Source organism: Thunnus thynnus, chromosome 12 (genome assembly GCF_963924715.1).
Source record: "Thunnus thynnus chromosome 12, fThuThy2.1, whole genome shotgun sequence".
In the NCBI taxonomy this organism is placed as follows: domain Eukaryota; kingdom Metazoa; phylum Chordata; class Actinopteri; order Scombriformes; family Scombridae; genus Thunnus; species Thunnus thynnus.
In genome coordinates, this window is record NC_089528.1 from 28,639,708 (window position 1) to 28,662,823 (window position 23,116).

Here is a 23,116-nt window from a genome sequence, read left to right on the forward strand (position 1 = left end):
GCTTCACCCTGCATCTCTTAGTTTATTCTTTTGCCTTTCACCTCTTGTTGAACATCTTGTAAAGGCATCATTGAGTTTGATAGCAGAATCAGGAGAGATTAGAGATAAAAGAACCGAGCAGAAATGAGAACAAAAAGCTCACATTGCTTCATATTCCACAGTACTTGTGTTTATCAAACCTTAGAAGCAAAGTTTTCCCATCCAGCCACTGTTAATGAACCTTATTTAATAGAATAATGAAATTAGGCATGGCAGGGGGGAAGCGAGAAGCGCACGCTCGCTGTCCGGTGTGTGTGTGTGGTCTGACAGCTGTGGATAATCTCATTTGCTAAGCGTAATTAATGGCAAGTGGTTTCATTTACTTTTAATGCAGACTGTCTTTCCTCAAGGGCAAAGAAATGTAGAAACTTTTTAGAATAATTTCTCTATCGACCGCCTCAGTATTAGTAATGAGATTTAATAGTAGATGTTTGGTTTATTATTTTCTTATCTGATTTCCTACTCCTTTCTTACTTATTACATCATTCTGGTGTTAAATATGAGCATGAAACCAAAGGCTTTCTTTTATAGCAAAGTCGTGTTGCTTTAAAATCAAGAAAGTTTTATCTTTAAGTAACTCTACTCAAATGTAAATTGCAAATTGTCTCCGTCTGAGATGAAAATTTTTCAGCAGAGTGGAGGTAATACATAATTTTCCACGTCTTTCTCAATCAGTGTGATATAATAACACAATGGAGCCATTCTAAAACTCTAGGTGGAGGAGTTTCTTCTACAAAAGCATGTCAACATTTGTAACTAGTTTAGACAATACAAAACAGAGGATAAACTACACTGAGCTTGGAGATTTAGAGACTTGACAGGTGCTTGGGAAATATTGCAAGTCCTGAGGGCTGTCCAAATCCACAATTCATCACAATGGACCTCAAGTGGACTTTCTGCAGAATTTATATTGTATTATAAATAATATCTACATTCACAGAACAGTGTCATTCAGTGTCTAAAATCTCCTGCCAGCATATCTTTCCTACATTGGAATCGGGAGGCCTGATAGCTGACAGCTTTTTTACTTTGTAAAACCATCAATCAAACAAGCACACTCACTTCAAGTGGCACTGGGCCAGGTGTGTGAAGAAGGCAGGCTCTCTCAAGCTCTCGAGCCCTTTTTCATTCTCCATTCAACTACCTCCATCTCTGTTCATGTGAACAACCATTAATGCCTTCAAGGAGAGCCGATATCCCCATTTGTACGATTCATCATGTCCTGTCCTTCTCTATGATGGCTAGCCATGCGTGGAACAGGTATAAACTCTTTCAGGAGGTGTAGTGGAGTTTTTTTCATCACAGAAGACACAAGTGTTATGCAGGTTTCCTTGATCATTGTTTCCTGTGCAATAATAAAGATACTAACATACTAACTTAGGTTTAATATTTTTTTAAAAAAATGCAAAAGTTACAAAACAGCTGCATAAATCCATACATGATCATTATTTTTCTATGCAACAATTAGTTCCAAAACAATACTAACTTAATGTCAAAATGTAAGTCGTTCCAGCTGTGATGGCCGAATGTTTAAGGTGTTGCACTTGAAATCCAATGCCAATCGTGCTCACAGCGATGGCATATGTTAAGTCTTCTACAATATCTACTCTCGATAGTGCAGAAAACAGCTACAGAAAACATCAATTTTGTGCTAGATTCCCACAAGTACTCAGTACCAGAGGTATAGCTGTGATCAATGCTTGATCATGGTTTTTCTGTGCAACAATTAAGATGCCAAACATACCAAACTGTGAAAAACAGCTATGGTGGATGAGTGGTAAAGGTGTTGGACTTGAAATCCAATGGGGGCTCCTCACACAGGTTCAAACCCTGCTCACAGCGATAACATACATTAAGTCTTTCACCATATGTGCTCTTAATCGTGCTGAAAATAGCTACTGAAAACACCAATGAGGTGCAAGTTTCACACAAGAAGTCTATGTACCAAGGCTATATTAGGAACCTGTCTGTTTACATGCAACATTTAAAACCCTAAAAATATACCAACTTCATTTAAAAAAGTATGCATTGCTCGTAAGACAGCTGTGATGGCCGAGTGGTTAAGGCGTTGGACTTGAAATCCAATGGGGACTCCCCACGCAGGTTCAAACCCTGCTCACAGCGATGGTATATGTTAAGTCTTTCACCATATGTGCTATTGATAGCACTAAAAATAGCTACAGAAAACACTGAGGAAGTGACAGTTTCCCACAAGAAGTCTATGTACTGAGGTAATATTATGAACCTGTCCATTTACATGCAATGTTTAAAACCCTAAAAATATACCAACTTCATTAAAAAAAGTATGCATCACTTGTAAGACAGCTGTGATGGCCGAGTGGTTAAGGCGTTGGACTTGAAATCCAATGGGGGCTCCCCGCGCAGGTTCAAACCCTGCTCACAGCGATGGCATATGTTTGGTCTTCCACAATATGTACTCATGATAGTGCTAAAAATACCAATACACATCAGCAATGTTGTGCGAGATTCTCACAACGAGCTTTGGTGCGAAGGGTATAGTAGCATAATCATGGTCTATGCTTAATCATGGTGCAACGTTTAAGACGCCAAACATACCATCTTCTTTGGAAAGACCATGCATCCGGTTTGAGACAGCTGTTAAGGCAGTGGACTTGAAATCCAAGGGAGGCTCCCGGTGCAGGTTCAAACCCTGCTCACAGCAATTGCAAGTCTTCCATAATACTTAGCCTTGTGCCAGGTTTCCACAATGAGCTTCAGTACGAAGGGTAGAGTTGCAATCTGTACTTTCCTGTGAAACATTTAAGACCCCAAACACACCAGCTTCTATTTAAAGACAGCTGTGATGGCCGAGTGGTTAAGGCGTTGGACTCGAAATCCAATGGGGTTGCCCCGCGTAGGTTCAAAACCTGCTTACAGCGACAGCATAGTTTAAGATTCCCATAATACCTACTCTTGATAGTGCAGAAATCAACAATGAGGCGCCAGTTTCACACAAGATGCCTAAAACCAAGGCTATGTTAGCAATCTGTCCCTTAATGTGCAACATTTAAGACCCCAAATATACCAACGTCACGTAAAAAGTATGCATCACTTGTAAGACAGCTGTGATGGCCGAGTGGTTAAAGTGTTGGACATGAAATCCAATGGAGACTCCCAAGGGCAGTTTCAAACCCTGCTCACAGTGACTGCATAGTTTAAGTTTCTCATAAAACCTACTCTTGATAATGCTGAAAATAACTACAGAAAACACCAACGAAGTGCAAGTTTCCCACAAGAAGTCTAGGTACCAAGGGTATATTAGCAACCTGTCCCTTTACAAGCAAAATTTAAAACCCCAAATATACCAACTTCATTTATAAAAGCATGCATCACTCATAAGACAGCTGTGATGGCCGAGTGGTTAAGGCGTTGGACTTGAAATCCAATGGGGGCTCCCCGCGCAGGTTCAAACCCTGCTCACAGCGATGGTATACGTTAAGTCTTCCACAATATGTACTCTTGATAGTGCTGAAAAAACCAATGGACACCATCAATGTCATGCCAGATTCCCACAATGAGCTTTGGTGTGAAGGGTATAGCAGTCATCTATGCTTGATCATGGTGTTTCTGTGTAATGTTTAAGACTCCAAACATGCCAACTTCCTTTGAAAGACCATGCATCAGTTGTAAGACAGCTTTTAAGGCAGTGGACTTGAAATCCAATGGAGGCTCCCAGTACAGGTTCAAACCCTGCTCACTCCAATTGCAAGTCTTTCACAATACTTAGCCTTTATAGCACTGAAAATTCCTACAGACACCATCAAACTTGTGTCAGATTTCCACAACGAGTTTAGGTAAGAAGTGTAAAGTTGCATTCTTTACTTTCGTGTGCAACATTTAAGACCTCAAACATACATACTTAATTTCAAAAAGGATGCATCAGTTGTAAAACAGCTGTGATGGCCGAGTGGTTAAGGCGTTGGACTCGAAATCCAATGGGGTCTCCCCGCGCAGGTTCAAACCCTGCTCACAGCGACAGCATAGTTTAAGATTCCCATAGTACCTACTCTTGATAGTGCTGAAAATAACTACAGAAATCACTGTGCCCGAAATGGTGCCAGTTTCACACAAGAAGCCTATGACTGAGGTTAGCAATCTGTCCCTTTATGTGTGACATTTAATACCCCAAATATACCAACTTCATTTAAAAAGGCTGTGATGGCGGAGTGGTTAAGGTGTTGGGCTTGAAATCCAACAGGGGTTCTGCATGCAGGTTCAAACCCTGCTCACAGTAATTGCGAGTCTACTTAGCCTTGTGCCAGATTTCCACAATGAGCTTCGGTATGAAAGGTAGAGATGCAATCTGTGTTTCCCTGTGCGTTGTCTAAGACCCCAAACATACTGACTGCATTTCAAAAAGTACGCATCAGGTGTAAAGCCGTATTCAAACCAAATCAGGCAGTGCAATGTCCAGCAACGTGGGTGTGTTCATTTGTGCTCTAGAACGTAACCGCCGTGAAACAATCAGAAAATAAGGTTTCATTTATATGATTCAGTCAGTAGTTTTAATGTTATGAAACAAAGAGAAATGTCCTCCCTTAACGTCTTTGTCTTCCCTCATGGCAGAGTTTACAGCTCTGAGCAGTCTGAGCAGTCTGATCGGCTGTGATTGGCCACCACAGCCTTCAGCTGCAGTGATGTTGGGTTGCGTTCCTCCAAAAGTTGACTCTGGCTCAACTTTCTGGCTGCAGTCTGGTGCGGCACTGCAGTGGCCAAAACACCTGCACAGGAAACACACTACCCCCATTCAAATGAATGGGAGAACTGGCATTTTCGCCGCACCACCTGCTTTGGTCTGAACACAGCCTAAGACAGCTGTGATGGCCGAGTGGTTAAGGCGTTGGACTTGAAATCCAATGGGGGCTCCCCGCGCAGGTTCAAACCCTGCTCACAGCGATTGCGCACTTTAAATCTTCCACAATACATGTTCTTGATAGTGCTGAAAATATCTATAGACACCATCAATGTTGTGCCAGATTCCCACAACAAGCTTGGGTGCGAAGGCTATAGCAACGATTTATGCTTGATCAGGGTATTTCTGTGTAACGTTTAAGACGCCAAACACACCAACTTCCTTTGAGAGACCATGCATCCGTTGTAAGACATTTGTTACAGCAGTGGGTTTGAAATCCAATGGGGCCTCCCCGTGCAAGTTCAAACCCTATTCACTGCAATTGCAAGTCTTCCTCAATACTTAGCCTTGGTAGTGCTGAAAATTCCTACAGACACCATCAATGTTGTGCCAGATTTCCACAACAAGCTTCAGTACGAAGGGTATAATTGCAATTTGTGCTTATCTGTGCAACATTTAAGACCCCAAACATACCAACTTCATTAAAAAAAAGCGTCATGTTTAAGACAGCTGTGATGGCCGAGTGGTTAAGGCGTTGGACTCGAAATCCAATGGGGGCTCCCCGCGCAGGTTCGAACCCTGCTCACAGCGATGGCATGCTTTAAGTCTTCCACAATACGCACTCTCGATAGTGCCGAAAATACCTATAGACACCATCGATGTTATGTCAGATTCCCACCACGAGCTTCGGTATGAAGGATATAGTTGCAATCTGTACTTTCCTGCAAAGTTGAAGAGCCCAAACATACCAATTTCATTTCAAAAAGCATGCATCAGGTATAAGCCAGCAGTGATGGCTGAGTGTTCAAGGTGTTGAACTCAAAATCCAATGGAGGCTCCCCTCGCAGGTCCAAACCCTGCTCACAGTGATGGCATACTTTAAGTCTTTCACCATATGCGCACTCGACAGTGCTAAAAATAGCTACAGAAATCACCAGTGAGGTGCCAGTTTCACACAAGAAGCCTAGTTACCAAGGCTATGTTGCCAATCTGTCCCTTTATGTGCAACATTTACGACCCCAAACATACCAACTTTATTTAAAGAAGTATGCACTTGTAAAACAGCTGTGATGGCCGAGTGTTTAAGGCGTTGGACTTGAAATCCAATGGGGCCTCCCCACGCAGGTTCAAACCCTGATCGCAGCGATGGCATAGCTTGAGTTTCCTACAGTACCTACTCTTGATAGTGATGAAAATAGCTACAGAAAACACTGCCAGTTTCACGCAAAAGCCTAGATAGCAACCTCTCCACTCATGTGCAATGATTAAGACCACAAATATACCAACTTAATTTAAAAAAAGTATGCATCACTCATAAGACAGCTGTTATGGCCAAGTGGTTAAGGCGTTGGACTTGAAATCCAATGGGGTCTCCCCGTGCAAGTTCAAACCCTGTTCACTGCAATTGCAAGTCTTCCTCAATACTTAGCCTTGATAGGGCTGAAAATTCCTACAGACACCACCAATGTTGTGCTCCGGTACAAAGGGTATAATTGCAATTTGTGCTTTTCTGTGCAATGTTTAAGACCCCAAACATACCAACTTCATTTAAAGAAGTATGCATCATCTGTAAGACAGCTGTGATGGCCGAGTGGTTAAGGCGTTGGGCTTGAAATCCAATGGGGGCTCCCCGCGCAGGTTCAAACCCTGCTCACAGCGATGGTGCACTTTAAGTCTTCCACAATACGTACTCTTGATAGTGCTGAAAATACCTGTAGACTCCAAACATACCAACTTCCTTTGAAAGACCATGCATCAGTTGTAAGACAGCTTTTAAGGCAGTGGACTTGAAATCCAATGGAGGCTCCCAGTGCAGGTTCAAACCCTGCTCACTCCAATTGCAAGTCTTTCACAATACTTAGCCTTTATAGCACTGAAAATTCCTACAGACACCATCAGTGTTGTGCCAAATTCCCACAACGAATTTCGGTATGAAGCGTATAGTTGCAACCTGTGCTTTCCTGTGCAACGTTCAAGACCTCAAAGACAACAACTTCATTTCAAAAAGAATGCATCAAATATGTGCAAGCTGTGATGGCTGAGTGTGCAAGGCGTTGAATTCGAAATCTAATGGGAGCTCCCCTCGCAGGTTCAAACTCTGCTCACAGCGATGGCATGAGGTGCCAGTTTCACACATAAAGCCTAGTTACCAAGGCTATATTAGCAATCTGTCCCTTTATGTGACCCCAAACATACCAACTTTATTTAAAGAAGTATGCATCATCTGTAAGACAGATGGCCGAGTGGTTAAGGCGTTGGACTTGAAATCCAATGGGGGCTCCCCGCGCAGGTTCAAACCCTGCTCACAGCGATGGTGCACTTTAAGTCTTCCACAATACATACTCTTGATAGTGCTGAAAATACCTATAGATACCATCAATGCTGTGTGACATTCTCATAACAAGTTTGGGTGTGAAGGCTATAGCAATGATCTATGCTTGATCAGGGTATTTCTGTGTAACGTTTAAGATGCCAAACATACCAACTTCCTTTGAAAGACCATGCATCAGTTGTAAGACAGTTGTTAAGGCACTGGACTTGAAATCCAATGTAGGCTCCCCATGCAAATTCAAACCCTGCTCACTGCAATTGCAAGTCTTCCTCAATACTTAGCCTTGATAGCACTGAAAATTCCTACAGACACCATCAATATTGTGCCAGATTTCCACAACGAGCTTCAGTACGAAGGGTATAATTGCAATTTGTGCTTTGCTGTGCAACATTTAAGACCCCAAACAAGACTTGAAATCCAATGGGGGCTCCCTGCGCAGGTTCAAACCCTGCTCACAGCAATGGCGTACGTTAAGTCTTCCACAATACGTACTCTTGATAATGCTGAAAATACCTGTAGACACCATCAATGTTGTGCCAGATTCCCACAACAAGTTTCGGTATGAAGGATATAGTTGTAATCTGTGTTTTCCTGTGCAACATTCAAGACCCCAAACATACCAACTTCAGTTCAAAAAGTATGCATCATGTTGTGCCAGCAGTGATGGCTGAGTGTTCAAGATGTTGAACTCAACATCCAATGGGGGCTCACCACGCAGGTACAAACCCTGCTCACAGTGATGGCATACTTGAAGTTTTTCACCATATGCACACTTGACAATGCTGAAAATAGCTACAGAAATCACAAATGGGGTGCCAATTTCACACAAGAAGCCTAGTTACCAAGGCAATGTTAGCGATCTGTCCCTTTATGTGCAAAATTTAAGACCTCAAATATACCAACTTCATTTTAAAAAGTATGCATCACTTCTAAGACAGCTGTGATGGCCGAGTGGTTAAGGCGTTGGACTTGAAATCCAATGGGGGCTCCCCGCGCAGGTTCAAACCCTGCTCACAGCGATGGTGCACTTTAAGTGTTCCACAATACGTACTCTTGATAGTGCTGAAAATACCTATAGACACCATCAATGTTGTTCCAAATTCCCACAACAAGGTTCGGTGCGAAGGGTATAGCAGCGATCTGCAACGTTTAAGACGCCAAGCATACCACCTTCCTTTGAAAGACCATGCATCAATTTTGAGACAGCTGTTAAGGCAGTGGACTTGAAATCCAGTGGAGGCTCCCGGTGCAGGTTCAAACCCTGCTCACAGCAATTGCAAGTCTTCCTCAATACTTAGCCTTGATAGCGCTGAAAATTCCTACAGACACCATCAATATTGTCTTCCATAATACTTAGCCTTGTGCCAGATTTCCACAATGAGCTTCAGTACGAAGGCTAGAGTTGCAATCTGTGCTTTCCTGTGCAATATTTAAGACCCCAAAAACCAACTTCTGTTTAAAAAAGTATGCATCACTTATAAGACAGCTGTGATGGCCGAGTGGTTAAGGCGTTGGGCTTGAAATCCAATGGGGGCTCCCCACGGAGGTTCAAACCCTGCTCACAGTGATGGTGTATGGTAAGTCTTCTGCAATACATACTCTTGATAGTAAGTGTTGTGCCAGATTCCCGCAATGACTTTTGGTATGAAGGAAATAGTTGCAATTTGTGTCTGTCTTTCCTGTGCAACGTTCAAGACCCCAAAGACAACAACTTAATTTCAAAAATAATGCATCAAGCATGAGAAATCTTTGATGGCTTAGTGTTCAAGATGTTGAACTCGAAATCTAATGGGAATTCCCTGCGCAGGTCCAAACCCTCCTCACAGCGTTGGCATACTTTAAGTCTTTTACCATATGCGCACTTGATAGTGCTGAAAATAGCTACAGAAATCACCATTGAGGTGCCAGTTTCACACAAGAAGCCTAGTTACCAAGAGAATATTAGCAATCTGCCTCTTTACGTGCAACATTTAAGACCCCAAATATACCAACTTTACTTCAAAAAGTATACATGGCCGAGTGGTTAAGGCGTTGGACTTGAAATCCAATGGGGGCTCCCCACGCAGGTTCAAACCCTGCTCACAGCGATGGTATACTATAAGTCCACAAGACATACACTTGACAGTGCTGAAAATACCTATAGACACCATCAATGTTGTACCTGATTCCCACAACGAGTTTCGGTATGAAGGATCTAGTTGCACTCTGTGCTTTCCTGTTCAATGTTCAAGACCCCAAACATATGAACTTCATTTCAGAAAGTATGCATTACTTGTAAGACAGCTGTGATGGCCGAGTGGTTAAGGTGTTGGACTTAAAATCCAATGGGGGCTCCCCACACAAGTTCAAACCCTGCTCACAGTGACCCATAACCTACTCTTGATAGTGCTGAAAATAGCCACAGACACCATCAATGTTATGGGTCAGGTGGTGACTGATAAAAGGATCTCATGCACAAAACTACCTTCCCTTTGGGACATGGTGTGGAGTCTGGACATGCGGACTAACATAACATCAACTTCAATGCTGAGTTGTGATGGCTAAAGGTATGATCACACTGGGTTCTCCTGTACAAGTTGTATCATCATAGGAATAGCATGACAAGCTAACATTGCCAAAAAATGAGAAAAAACACATAACTCTCTTGGATGTTGATATTTAAACTCTTTAAACTGAATTTGTCTTCTATGTCTTGTTTATACCCAATTTTTGTAACACAGTCTTGTTTTACAGTCACGTCCATTTCACGCAGCGATTGGGCCAGAGCCTTTGATGGAGCTGGATCAATCCGTGCTTGATCATAGTTTTTTACATGAAAGAAGAAGTTATGAAAACATATTATCTTCACGTCAAAAAGTATGTCTTTGCAGCTATGATTGCTGAGTGGTTAAGGCGTGGGATTCAAAATCCCACGGGGGCTCCCTATGCAGGTTCAAAGCCTACTAACAGCAATGTCCACCTGACACCCTTGTAACGACATTTGTCTCTTTAAATCGAAGTGTGTCTATCATCCCATTTAACAAGGAATAGTTTTACAGGTGAATATGGCCAAAAATGTCTGGCATTCCCTGACAAAATAAAAAATCTCACATTGATTTGTTGTGTGTTGAGGTTCATGATGCAACAATTATCATATTTAAAAAGTTGTATAAATCTTTTTGTTTTGGGCTGAAGAGTATAAGTTGGAAAATCAAAAAAATTGGTGGAAAAAAGTGAGGTTACCTACAGAGCCCCCAAGGTTTAAAGCGTGAATTTTTTTTTTTGCCTTTTGCGTTGTTTTGCCTTGGGATCTAGCTCCTTCATAATGAAGCGGACATCCTCTTTTTTTACTTATGGGCCATACTCTACATTTAGAATGCATCCATCTGTATCCATACAGTTGTCCTTAGTACGGTAACTGGTCATGAATTAAACTGACAGCATCCTGCAGGTTACCTTACTACTTTCTTCTGGAGAGACCCCTTAATCTAAGAATTTGTTTAAATTTAGTTTCACTAATTACATAACCATGCCTATTGAGCAGTAGTACCATATAAGCATAATCAACATCCAGTTCAAAGTAAAATTCAATGAGCTGATCCTTACTGGGGCGTTGAACTGGGAGCAGCTGAGCAGAAATAGATATATAGTTTAGAAGGAATGGAGGAAGAAAAGTATTGCGAGGTAATGAGGAAGTATTGCAAGTGAAATAACACAAAACATATTGCGAGGGAACGCAATTCTTTTTAAAAAAAATTTAAAAACTCACTGTGACCCTTGGGGGGCTCCATAGTTAACAGACTTCTGTAACCTGCTCTTTATAGCTGAATGTATGTTGAAAAAAAGATATGTCTCGCTCTGCTATATCAATTTTGATCCTTTTTTGGCCATTGTGAGTCTGATGTTATGGGAGTGCAATGATAAATCGGTGGAGCACTCTTTTGAGATTAGCTTTGGTTGCACATTCTATCTTAGAGAACATGATTGTCAAACACTGTGATTAACTTTGATTGATGGATTGATCTCTCAAATTATCCTCCTTAAAATCCTGTTGATGTTCATCCAAGGAATTTAAGGAAACACATGACCTAATTCCTAGTCACAAGAAGATGCACTGAAGTAAAAAGTTGAATCAATCAGCTGCTTTTTAGCTCACAAAGGAACTGAAAAATGTGCTCTACAGTTTCCTAGCCCAACAACAACAACAAACAAGAACACCCCAAAACCTTCCCTCTAATCCTTTTTATCTTTCATCTCTGAAAAATATGCTCTGATAATGCCATACTTAGAGCTTTGATCACCTCTCTGTAGGTGTGTGGGCGGGCTGAGAGAACAAACTGCTGACAGCACTCAGTTGTGAGAGAGGAGCGGTGAGACTCAAGTGAAGATGAATGAGGACTTGAGGAGTGAGAGGAAATCAAGGCAAATAGCGAGTTAAACAACCTCTTTACAACAGCGCCAGTGTTGTAAAGTCTATGCTTGAGGTAAGACATCAGTGATTGTGATGAATCAGAAAATGCTTTTGTAAGCTGATGAGTTCTGGCAACATTTCTTCTACTGTCATCAGACCAGTCTCTTTGCTCCTTGTGAGCAGCTGTGATGTCTGAGAGGTTAAGGCGTTTATATGCTTGCAACTACAATTGTCTATTTAGATGTACCCCTCTGCAGTATGAGCTTTAGGGAGTGATTGATAAAATGACATCATAGACAAAAGGGTTTTCCTTCAGGACACAGTGTGGAATCTGGACATCCTAAAGAAGATCACATCGACTCCAGTGATGAATTGTGATGGCCAAAAGTATAATCCCATTGGGGTCTCATTGTGCAAGTTGTATCATCCCAGGCATAATCTGACAGGGGAACGTAGCCAAAAATGTCTGGCATTCCCTGACAAAAGAAAAAAAACACATAGTTTTCTTGGGTGTAAATATTTTCAATTTGTCTTCCATGTCTTGTTTCCATGGTTTTTTTTTGATGCATTACAGTCTTGTATTAAAAGCACACCCATTTTACTCAGTGATTGTAAGACACCAATGTTGTGCCAGTTTACCCACAAAGAGCTCCTAATGGTGCCCTATCAATCCATGCTTGATCATTGTTTTTCCATGCAACAAGAAGTACCAAAAACATGCTAACTACATTTAAAAGTGTGTCTTTGCAGCTGTGATGGTTGAGTTGTTAAGGCGTTGGACTTGAAAGTGGTCTCCCTGTGTGGGTTCAAACCCTTCTCACAGTGATGGCACACTTTAACCCTTCCATGCTTCAAATGAAGTGCTTGGCAAACATCCTCTCCTCCACATCTCCTCGCTGTTTGTGGCTTGTCCCTCTCTATGATATTCAGAGCAAGTATTAATCCTGCTCACAGCTGTTTCACTCTTCCTCTACAAGGAGTCTTTGATCACATGTCTTGATTTAGCCTAATGATCAAGGCACAGAACATACTTGAGGCTTTAATAATATAAAATGTTTCAAAAATTAATCTGCATTTGGAAAATAAAGAATGATTCTCCATCAAATGTCACTTTTGAATCTTTTCTAGCTTTTAGCCATATCTGGTGCAATAAATGTATTGGGCATTGTTCCTGTTAAATAAACAATAAAATAAAATAAATACGAACCAAACCCACAAAATGGCATGACTCCAAATGAGCGCTAATGTTGCTCTGTGTCTGCTGGATGTGTAAATAGGAAACGGTTTGCTAACATACATTAATGTATGTAAAATACAGATGAATCATCATCATTTGCACCATTACTGACACATTCAGTGTCATGTAACTGGGATTTACATTCCTATCAGATGTAAAGCATTGCAATGTTCTAGCTGATTCTAGCTCTGGTTGATGGTCTATTGTGGGAATTTTTGAAGGCATTATAGGTCATATATTTTACACTTGGCACTCAAATAAGTGATGTCGGACACAGTCTAACTTAACTTTTCCTGTGACTTCCAGTAAACGTCTCACCTTGCCGCAGTGATACAGAAGTGTACTAAAGGGTGTGTCAGTACACTGTGACATCACTGTTGGGTATGGTAAATGTTTCATTTTAATCCTTAAAATTACATCTTCTCTTTCTCTCTCATTGAAAAATTCTGTTCTATTTTAAATGCTTAATTGCTGGATACAAGGAATCCCCTACTTCACTGGAAAGTCCATTCTCAGTGTTTGTGCACTGGAGGCTTCAAGTTTCCACATCACACTTGTGTAAGTTGCATAATCAACCACCATTGGCTCCAAACTAATGCAAATAATACTCGCACTGTAGGTTCATGCCTTAAACTGAGATTAAATTGAGACTTTCCTCCTTCAGCAGATGAATGTGAAAACAAACTCTGCACATACATCATTCTGAAAACAAGAAGCTCACAAACATCACAGTCAGGTAACAAAGGAGAAAACACATTTTTGAGAGGAGGAGGACTCATAGGAAAAGATGTTAGAGGCAAGTTATGCCAATTTTATTCACATAGCCAAAAATCACAAATTTGCCTCAAAGAGCTGAAGTCCATTAGGGTTAGGGCCAACTATGTAACAGTTACTCCTCTGAAACCTTTTTCATTCACTTCTATTCAGTTTCCAATGTCATCAAAAATAATGACATTTTATCACACAGTTTCTCTAAAATCTTAACTGTTATCTGAAGTTTAAAATGTGGTATTCACTTTGGCATGAACACATTTTTCCAAATGGAGGGTATCCGGTTGTAAAACACATTTGCATAGACGCACTATTTGCATACTGCTTTCATTTATGCATTGTCTTATTTTGATTGTTGCACTTGAGTGTTTGTGACTTCACCACAGAGCCATGTCAAATATCGTTTTATCTCTGCGCAGTGAGAACAGACTACAAAGCTTTTGTTAGGCTAATTCTAAATTTAGTTCAGTGCAGCAACTCATCAAACCACACTAAAGCAACAGAACTAAACATCTGCTTTCAAATCAACAGGCCGGTGATCATTATTTGGAAATGAGTGATGGAATTATTGCGTGAAACATATGGTAATGTGCAATGAAACTGCAATGAGAGATCATGACAATGACAGCAGTAATCTATGGCAGGCTGTTGACCGTTGAGAATGGCCTCGTTTCAACTTTTAATGACCTCGTCTGCTGCTTTACTGTTGCTTTATCAGCTTGAAAGATTAGGTTTCATTTTTCTGTAATTGTGGACTTTATGGGCCTTTTCAAACTTGAAAGTCCAAACCAAGGTTTATGTTTTTGTTACACTGTATGCATTTGATGTGGTTAATTTTTGCTTTCATATCGCAATTATGCGAGAACACTAAAGAACTTTACATGACATTAACAATTCATAGACATCTGAAATGTGACCTCGACTACACACTGCTTTTTGTAAGATGTCAAAAGCCAAAAAGGTTGGAAACCACTGGTTTCATCTTTAACAATGTGTTGTATTTTAAAAGCTTGTTATATTATCCATTGTGTCAAATCTTCATCTGAAAAGTAACTGAAGCTGTCAAATAAATGTAGTGGGGTAGAAAGTACAATTTTTCCCTCTGAAATGTAGTGGAGAGGAACTATAAAGTAGCATCACATGGAAATACTCAAGTAAAGTACAAGTACCTCAAAAAGTACAGTGCTTGAGTAAATGTACTTAGTTACTTTCCACCACTGCACCAGACTCAGTATATGAACCTTGGTCTCATGAATCCTGCATTTTGTACAATGACGACACAATAATTACTTTTACTTTTGATACTTTAAGTACATTTTGCTGTTAACATTTCTGTGCTTTTACTTCAGTAAGATTTTGAATGCAGGACTTTTACTTGTAATGGAGTTTCCTTATATTGTGGTATGGCTACTTTTACTTAAGTAAATAATCTGAATACTTTTTACACCATGCCACTGGTCCAACGGCCCATTATTCCGAAAACCCAATTGTTTGAAAAACTTCCCATTGGGCCGAAAGCCCGCCATCCCGAAAACAAAAACTCGCTGCTCCAAAGGCCCATTGCTCCAAAAATACACTCTCCCTTGATGTGCAAGTGATCATTTTAACCCAAAGTGGTTTTTGTTCCTAAACCTAACCAGACCTTAACCACAGCGTTGTCACACCATAAAACAGAGGTAGCCTTATCGGAACGCCTAACCATGAATAATGGCAGTGCGGCATTATTGGTTATCAGACACTTATAAGACAAAACTTACTTTTTATGTATTACTGAGGTCTTCTGCTAAATTCAGCATCATGTTTCACTCAGTAGAACTGAACTGTGTAAACACGTTTATTCACTTTACATCGAGCTAAAATTAATACAGAATTATGTTAAATGTTTGTTGAATGAGTTGATGTCTGTTTATGAGTTGTAAGAAATCATAAATTATCTTTTAGAAGGAGTAGATGTTTACTGGTATGCTCAGCACCATTAAATTTGACAATATGTTAACAGAGGTTTTCCTCCGACAGTAGGAAACAATATTGTGTTGCTGCCTCATCGTCAGTCATTTAAAATGTAAATTAACTCATCGAACAGACTTTTCACGATTCACTCAGTTCTGATAAATTCAGCATCATGTTTCACAAAGCAGAACTCTGATTTAATCATATCACATGTTATAAAAATTGCATGGACATGCTAACTGACAGAGCTTCAAAATGTAAAGCAGTAACGTTACACATTTTACAAGTTTATTTAACTTAGTTCACAGAAGAGCTGTTAAAATTAAATATCAGCTGAGATGAAAAGTCTTTCTTTAGCAGTCATATGTTATTATTTACATTATCATTTACACTTTATCTGCTAAATTGAGCAATATGTTAATGGAGTCTGGAAAGTAGTCAGGCCGGGGTGTTTATTGTCAGAGCAACAGGACTTCGGAGCAGTGGGCTGTTGAACTATGGGCTAATGGGGCCAATGGGACATTTTTCGAACTATTGGGGTTTCGGAATAATGGGCCTTTGGACCAGTTGGCAGTCCCCCTGTCGGTAGCAAAAACCACATTAGCTTGAGTGTCAATATATATCTGATAATATTTTATACACACTGTGTCCAAAATGACCAACATTAATAGATCAGAGATAATAGATCTGTATGTTCACTCTCCATTTACTGCGTATCACATACATGTATGTGTCATGTGTACATCATGTGGCGAGCCCTGGTAATCATAATTACAGTTGTCTGGGTAACAGGTCAGCCTTTTAGGATTAAACTGGCATTGTTCTCCACATGCTAATCCGCAGTAAATGCTGCAGATTATTCCATGATGGCTTTTGTATTTAGTCCAATGGTTATTCAAAGTGCGCTAAGCCTATTCCACTTTCATTAATGACCCATTGGCCTTTTTGTACAATGGTGCCGAACCGAAAGCGTGTCCTCTTTGAAAAATAAATGCTTCCAGAAAATCATTACTCAATGAGGCTCCTCAAATCCCACTATTTTAGGGAACAGAGTGCACTTAGCTAATGCTTCTAGGGTATCCAACAATGAACCGTGCTTTAATGCCAGCTGTCATTTTAGAAACAGAAGGTGGCATCTTTTCTCAAGTGACACACGTCTCCGTTTACAGTAGAGGTCTGTGAACGCACAGCGGGAGGGAAACTCATGGCGTGTGACTGATACTAATTCAACAATGTCTGAGTCTCTCTTTATTTCTGAGATACTGAATGTTTTCAGTCAGCTGTAGGTCCAATAAAAAAAACAAGTGAAGGCAGCCAGTGAAAACTACATACACCTCCCTGAAGGCAATTATTCAATTATTTGTCACATAGTTTTACTAAGTCCTTTCTGTTTGCAGTTTCATAAAAGAATAGATGAAATTGCAATAATTTAATCACATATTGAGCCTTAGAATCTTATTTTCGCTAAAAGAATTAGTGAGATGTAATTTCTGTTTTTTTTTTAATGCAAATCTACATATGATTAGCGTAGCTTAGCAAAAAGACTGTAAAACAGGGGGAAACAGAGAGACTGGCTCTGTCTAAAGTTTAAAAATATACAGAAGTTTAGTTGTATGAAACTATTGTTTGTATAGAAGAAAATGGCATTTTTAAACAAACAAGATATAACATGTTTATCAGTGAGCATTAGAAATGTTGGTAGATGTATTTTTTAAACTTTGAAGAGATGCAGGCTAGCTGTTTCCCCGCTTTCAGTCGTTTTTTTGAGTTCATCACCCTCCTGTTTCAGCTCCATACTTGATGTACAGGCAAGTTCGGTACTGATCTTCTCATCTTACTCTTGGGAAGAACATGAAAAAGCATATTTCCAAAAATGTTGAAGTTAAGTGAAGTGATAAAGAAATCCTGTAACGCATTAATTCAGCGATTTGCTGGTTAAAACATTTAGAGTTCTGCATGTGCCGAAAACTCAAACCCAAACCCAATATAACCTGGAACCTGACCAAACTTGACACCCAAGGCTATATCTTTGTTTTATTTCATCCGTTATTGACTGTTATCTTGTCATACTACTGCAACACACTGAGTATTTACTTAAAACATGAAGAGGATGAAACTGAACCTGACCTGAGCCACAACCTTTATGAAACACAAGCAGAACTCTTACCTAAATGTCTTCTGTAGGTTAAAAGTGCATTAAATTTGATTGAAAAGTGAGTAAACATGCACACTTAGCTGACTCAGGTTGTCAAAAACATTCACAAAATAAATAAATTAGGGCATATGAACGGGTATCTTTCTCTCTGCTGGGCCTGATTTGAGATGGAAAAGATTTCTTTACTACATTAATGGCCTTTAAAGACAATCCCATGGCTTAGCTGTCTCCCAACACGCACACTCACTCACACACACACACACACACACACACACACACACACACACACACACACACACATCCATGCATTTGCTCACGGTGTCCCAATTACAACACAGCCTCTTATTTTACTTGTGTTTTTGTTTTTTTTCACTAGTTAATGTCTTAGTTCTTTGTTTTAAGTTGTATATATATATGTATATATTGTCCTTTGCTCCTTGTTTTATGTCTGCTCATATTATTATTACATTATAATATAATGTAATAATATATAATATTCCTATGTCTTTCTAAAATTAAATAATAGGTCCGTCACAAAAATAAAATAAAATGAAATGGGTGATATGCAGTGAGCAACCCTATTGTAGCACATTTGTCACAGAAAATTAAAATTCTTTGTACTTTTTTTTGACACAAAGTCTATTGAGTACGTAATTAAATTACTTTGTTAATAAGTTTTTCTCTATTTACAGATGGCAGGATGAAGTTTTAAGCTTTTCGCTGAAAATTAATTGCCATTTGGCTGTAAAATCCCCTTCTGCTGGCTTTTCTGTCAAATTAACAAACTGTCATTTGTTGGCTGTAAAAATCAGAGACGGAGAAATGATTTTATTGTTATGCTTTCATTGAGGATTATGACTCTCCAACATGGAACAAACAGCTGCTGTCTGCGACGGGTCTGTCAGTGGTTTTCTGATGACGTGTCACGCGTTTGGACATATCTGTATATTGGATGCATTTTGGATAAGTGAGCTCCATCGTGCAGTCAAACTTAGTGGGGCATGTCAGTGTGCAATTTCACTGATGGATTCTGCAATCTCCACACTTCTCTGGGGCTCGGGCTTCATGGAAACATTAGCAATATGGTTTGTGTGCCCATTTAACTTAATTGCAGGGATGCGAGGGTTAGGGGTCCCATTTCCTCTGCAGCTCAGTGTGAAGGGAAGAGCTTGGGACACTGCCAGGGTTTGGGTTTTGATCCCTGAATATGCTAAAAAAAAAAAAAGTTTACATTAAAGCTGAAATGTGTAGATTTTCTGCATGCTCTGTTTCCACCTGTATTATAAACTACACTGATGCATTGTTACAGATGAAGCCACACAACAGTATATACAATGTAGTTAGAATTAGTATTAGAATTACTGCTTGAATGTTAATGTATTTGCAATTATAATCCAATAATATAGTAAATATTAAAATATAACACTGACAATTGACATTCTACTTTTACTTTTGATAGTTTACATTTTGCTGATAACATTTCTGTAATTCTGTAATAAGATTTTGAATGCAGGACTTTTATTCTCTTACGTTATGGTTACAAAAAGCTACATTAGCATGAGTGTCAATTTACTGTATATTTGGTAATATTTCACATACGCTGTGTCCAAAAACACCAACATTAATAGATCAGAGGCTCAAGACGTGGAACAAAACTCCAACAAACTTTATATTCTGTAAATTCACTCTCCATTTATAGAGTGGAAATACCCAAAAAAATGGCCTTTGTGGACTCACAGACTTAGGGGGCACATCCACAGGAAGTATTGGTTTGACTTTTCATTAACACCCACTAATGTAGTATGAGGTCACAGAGGAAGAGGTGGTCTTTCCCAAGGAGAAGCAATTTTCCGATAAATTCAAGTGCACGTCTTGCAGCTGCCCTGTTCAACCACAGTCTGATTTGTTGGCCACTGAGGTGCTTTACTAGAGCAGTAGAAGGTTAAGGGCTTTGCTCAAGGGAACCTCGGTGGTGGTAACGAGGACGAGATGTTTTCATTTCTTTCCCCTTCAAATGTGCTTTCAATGTAAGTGATGGAGGCCAAAACCCACAGTGTGTCCACACAGTCATTTAAAAGTTGATGTGAAGCTTATATGAGGCTTCAGCAGTCTGAGTCAGTCATATCAAGTGGATATCTGCCACATTTACAGTCTTTACAGCATCAAATTCCCTCTTTGTGTTTCCTCGGACAGCGATTCCCTGTTGAGCTGTGGTGGAAGTTTAGTAACAAAAAGGATTTTGGCACTAAAAAGACTTGAACATTGAAAGATATCTACTTGATTTGACTCACTTGGATGCTGAAGCTTCATATTAGCTTCAGATAAACTTTTAAATACATTTTTGCACAGAAGGAGGACTGTGGATTTTGTCCCCCATCACTTCCATTGTAAGTGCATTATGAAGGGATCTTCTAATGGTCAGTATGAACAGGAGGAATGATTACAGCAAGAAACAGATGTTTTAATGTTCATTTGGGCTCCTGACTGTTGTTAAGACAGACTTGAAAAATTGTGAACTCGTCCTTTAAAATATCTTCTGTGTCTCTGACTTTTCATCTAGCGCCATCATCAGGTCAGAAATGTATTTCATCCAATCCAAACACCTGCAAAACTGACGACATTCCCATCAGTGTTAAGTGCTGAATTATTCTTCCATTTCCTGTCATGAATGGCATTTCAACATGTCCTGCAACACATCCGGTCTGGTTTCTCCCAAAATAAAGATGATTATAGAGTTTTTCCTTGTCCATATCGAGGGTGAAAAGAGGAAGGTGTTGTATGTTATATTATTGTAAAGCCCTCTGAGACAGACCTGTGATTTTGGGTTGTATAAATAATAATCTTGATTTCAATGAATAACACCAAGTTACCAAGCAGTGAATGAAAACAAATTCTGTGCTGATTTACCAAAAGTCCTGCACTTGTAGTTTTACACAGAGTTTTGGTTTTGTAAGAGCTCTTTCCATTGAAGGTTCAGTCAGACAATGAGATTATTTCTGCCTCCAAAATACCATTAAGTATAACTGATTCATCTTAAACACAATTAAGTTACTCTAGAAGTATTACAAGGGGATTGTAGTATTCTTCACTGCTTTGGGAGACACAAACCGGATAAGATCTGTAATAATCCAATGGTTGATTTCAGAGTAATAGTTGTAAGCCAACATGGTACTATAACTGAATATTATACTAATAGAGCTGAAATGATTAGTCAATTAATTGATTAGTTGGCTCATAGAAAGTTAACAGCAACCATTTTGAGAATTTAAAATAATTTTTTAAGGTAAAAATGCCAAAATGATCTGGTTCCAGGTTCTTAAATGTAAATATTTGCTGGTTTCATTCATTTTTTATGACACTAAACTGAATATATTTAGATTTTGGACTGTCAGTTTGGCAAAACAAGCATTTTTAATATTCACACTTGGGCATTGAGAAACTGTGATAGGTATTGTCTCTAAATTCTGACATTTAAAGTCCAAATGATTGATTCATTAAGAAGATAATTAGCAGATTAATCAACAGTGAAAATAATGCAGCCCCCAAAAAACAAACAAACAAAGAAAAAACCAGCCCTTTAAAAGAAAAAAAAGTCACTTTAGATATATTACTGAACAAAGGACAGTGTATGTATAGATGATGATTTTATGGCTAACACAGGAGATAAAAAAGTCTCTGAAAACACCATAAATTAATATGAATATTAGTATTATGACAGTATTAAAGTGGAAATCCATCCTGCATTCCTCATATAAACTTCAACAAACACGCCTGCTGCACTAACCTTTGCTTTTACACCTCCTCCTCCTCTTCCTCTTAGACTTTCCTTTCATATCACGGTCTGACCTCTCCATGTTCCTGCTGCAGGTTCCATGAACCGCTGCCATTCAGGATAAATTTCTTTTTTCCCTCTTTTTCCCTCTTTTATGTTTCCTGTAGTTTGTCCTCTGCTGCTTCTTCTCTTCTGCCCGTCTGAAACGATGCTCAGGGAAGATTCAGCGTGCAGCTCTGCGGCGGGAAGCCCTGCACAGCGACTGACTCCCCCCCCCCCCCCCCCCCCCCCCCCCGTGCTGCCGGCTGCGGGAGGCAAGCGGCTGTTAAGGCTGTGACATCATGAGGAGAGAAAGAGCTTTAGTTCAGGCTGTGATTGGATGGTAGCACATTTTTCAAACCCACAAACAACAGATTATACCATTAACCCAAATGGAGAGGTTACTGGTGGAAAAGAGGAAATGTTGGTTTTGAGTGTCAAGGAGGTTAATTCTAGTTTACAACTTTTTGGAAGATCACACTGCTGCACTGGGTGACATGTTCCTTCACCCCAAAGGCAATGGCTCCTGACTTTGTATTTAAGTTCTATGAGAACTTTACAATGTAGAACAAAGTCAAGATGTTGTGTTATGTAGCACAACAAGCTAGTGAAGCTGTAAACAGAACTGCGGTCTTGCACATGCTCAGTGGTGTCTCACTTACAAGGAACTCTTCAGTGACAATTTTATTGATGTTATTAGTCTTTGAAGCTGATCGTAATCTTTGGAGTGAAGGAATATGTCACCCAGTGAAACGATGTGGCTCATTGACGTGTTTTTAATAGTTTTTAACAGAGATCTACGGCACAGAGGAATAAGATATATCAGGCTTTGCATACATACAGAATATTTGTCAGTAGGATGAGTTCATCGTTGGTTTGGCTCTGCACATGAGATTTGTTAACAATAAGAAAAATATAGAAAAATCACCAGCCTTATCCTTTAACTAGTAGGCTATCTACTTTTTAAGTACCAAGAAATACCTCCTGGGATATTTTGGCGCTCAAAAAATAAAAAGTAAAAAATCTTGTGGGGCGTTTTAGACTCAAGATATCCCGGCTGCAGCTTCGACCTTCTTTCCTCTCAGTTATGATAAGTTAATAACTGACATGTGGGTGGCATCAAGTGAAGAGGTGACAAAGGTGAAATTCGGCAGGGCAAGAAACATGAGATGATTGATTGATGATCAGGTGATTGGAAAGGTTGGAAACAAGCCAACAGGTCTGAGTGACACAACTCAATGAGAGAAAACTTAATTCTTTTGAACATAATTGGGTTTATTTTTTCTGACTTTTCTCAGTATGTTCCTTTCTTTCTGATGCAATACTGAATAATTTCACCTCTTTAGGACTTGAAAAAGTCATTAAATTAAACAATCGGAGAAAAAAACAAACAAACTTGATTTGGCTGAACTACTCACAACTTGTGTCAACTTGTGAGGTCCACAAGCCAAAATGGCTGTAAACCACTAATCTAAACAAATCTAAATCTGTAGGTCAAGCTGAAAGTGAGTGCATCTGAAATGTCATATTACACAAGAAAACTGTGTGCACCGCTACA

General features: G+C 39.6%; 14 non-coding genes across 14 annotated transcripts; all 14 read left to right on the plus strand.

Moving 5' to 3' along the window:
- The first annotated feature begins 2,081 nt into the window (after positions 1-2,081).
- On the plus strand, positions 2,082-2,163 carry trnas-uga (transfer RNA serine (anticodon UGA)). The gene has a single exon. It is a non-coding gene; the product is annotated as a tRNA-Ser (tRNA).
- Positions 2,164-2,363: 200 nt separating this feature from the next.
- On the plus strand, positions 2,364-2,445 carry trnas-uga (transfer RNA serine (anticodon UGA)). Its single transcript has one exon. It is a non-coding gene; the product is annotated as a tRNA-Ser (tRNA).
- Positions 2,446-2,857: 412 nt separating this feature from the next.
- trnas-cga (transfer RNA serine (anticodon CGA)) lies at positions 2,858-2,939 on the plus strand. Its single transcript has one exon. It is a non-coding gene; the product is annotated as a tRNA-Ser (tRNA).
- Positions 2,940-3,403: 464 nt separating this feature from the next.
- Positions 3,404-3,485, plus strand: trnas-uga (transfer RNA serine (anticodon UGA)). The gene has a single exon. It is a non-coding gene; the product is annotated as a tRNA-Ser (tRNA).
- Positions 3,486-3,953: 468 nt separating this feature from the next.
- trnas-cga (transfer RNA serine (anticodon CGA)) lies at positions 3,954-4,035 on the plus strand. Its single transcript has one exon. It is a non-coding gene; the product is annotated as a tRNA-Ser (tRNA).
- Positions 4,036-4,212: 177 nt separating this feature from the next.
- Positions 4,213-4,294, plus strand: trnas-uga (transfer RNA serine (anticodon UGA)). The gene has a single exon. It is a non-coding gene; the product is annotated as a tRNA-Ser (tRNA).
- A 580-nt stretch (positions 4,295-4,874) lies between these two features.
- On the plus strand, positions 4,875-4,956 carry trnas-uga (transfer RNA serine (anticodon UGA)). The gene has a single exon. It is a non-coding gene; the product is annotated as a tRNA-Ser (tRNA).
- A 465-nt stretch (positions 4,957-5,421) lies between these two features.
- Positions 5,422-5,503, plus strand: trnas-cga (transfer RNA serine (anticodon CGA)). The gene has a single exon. It is a non-coding gene; the product is annotated as a tRNA-Ser (tRNA).
- Positions 5,504-5,976: 473 nt separating this feature from the next.
- trnas-uga (transfer RNA serine (anticodon UGA)) lies at positions 5,977-6,058 on the plus strand. The gene has a single exon. It is a non-coding gene; the product is annotated as a tRNA-Ser (tRNA).
- Positions 6,059-6,234: 176 nt separating this feature from the next.
- On the plus strand, positions 6,235-6,316 carry trnas-uga (transfer RNA serine (anticodon UGA)). The gene has a single exon. It is a non-coding gene; the product is annotated as a tRNA-Ser (tRNA).
- Positions 6,317-6,489: 173 nt separating this feature from the next.
- trnas-uga (transfer RNA serine (anticodon UGA)) lies at positions 6,490-6,571 on the plus strand. Its single transcript has one exon. It is a non-coding gene; the product is annotated as a tRNA-Ser (tRNA).
- A 1,610-nt stretch (positions 6,572-8,181) lies between these two features.
- On the plus strand, positions 8,182-8,263 carry trnas-uga (transfer RNA serine (anticodon UGA)). The gene has a single exon. It is a non-coding gene; the product is annotated as a tRNA-Ser (tRNA).
- Positions 8,264-8,729: 466 nt separating this feature from the next.
- On the plus strand, positions 8,730-8,811 carry trnas-uga (transfer RNA serine (anticodon UGA)). Its single transcript has one exon. It is a non-coding gene; the product is annotated as a tRNA-Ser (tRNA).
- Positions 8,812-9,526: 715 nt separating this feature from the next.
- Positions 9,527-9,608, plus strand: trnal-uaa (transfer RNA leucine (anticodon UAA)). The gene has a single exon. It is a non-coding gene; the product is annotated as a tRNA-Leu (tRNA).
- Positions 9,609-23,116: the final 13,508 nt, after the last annotated feature.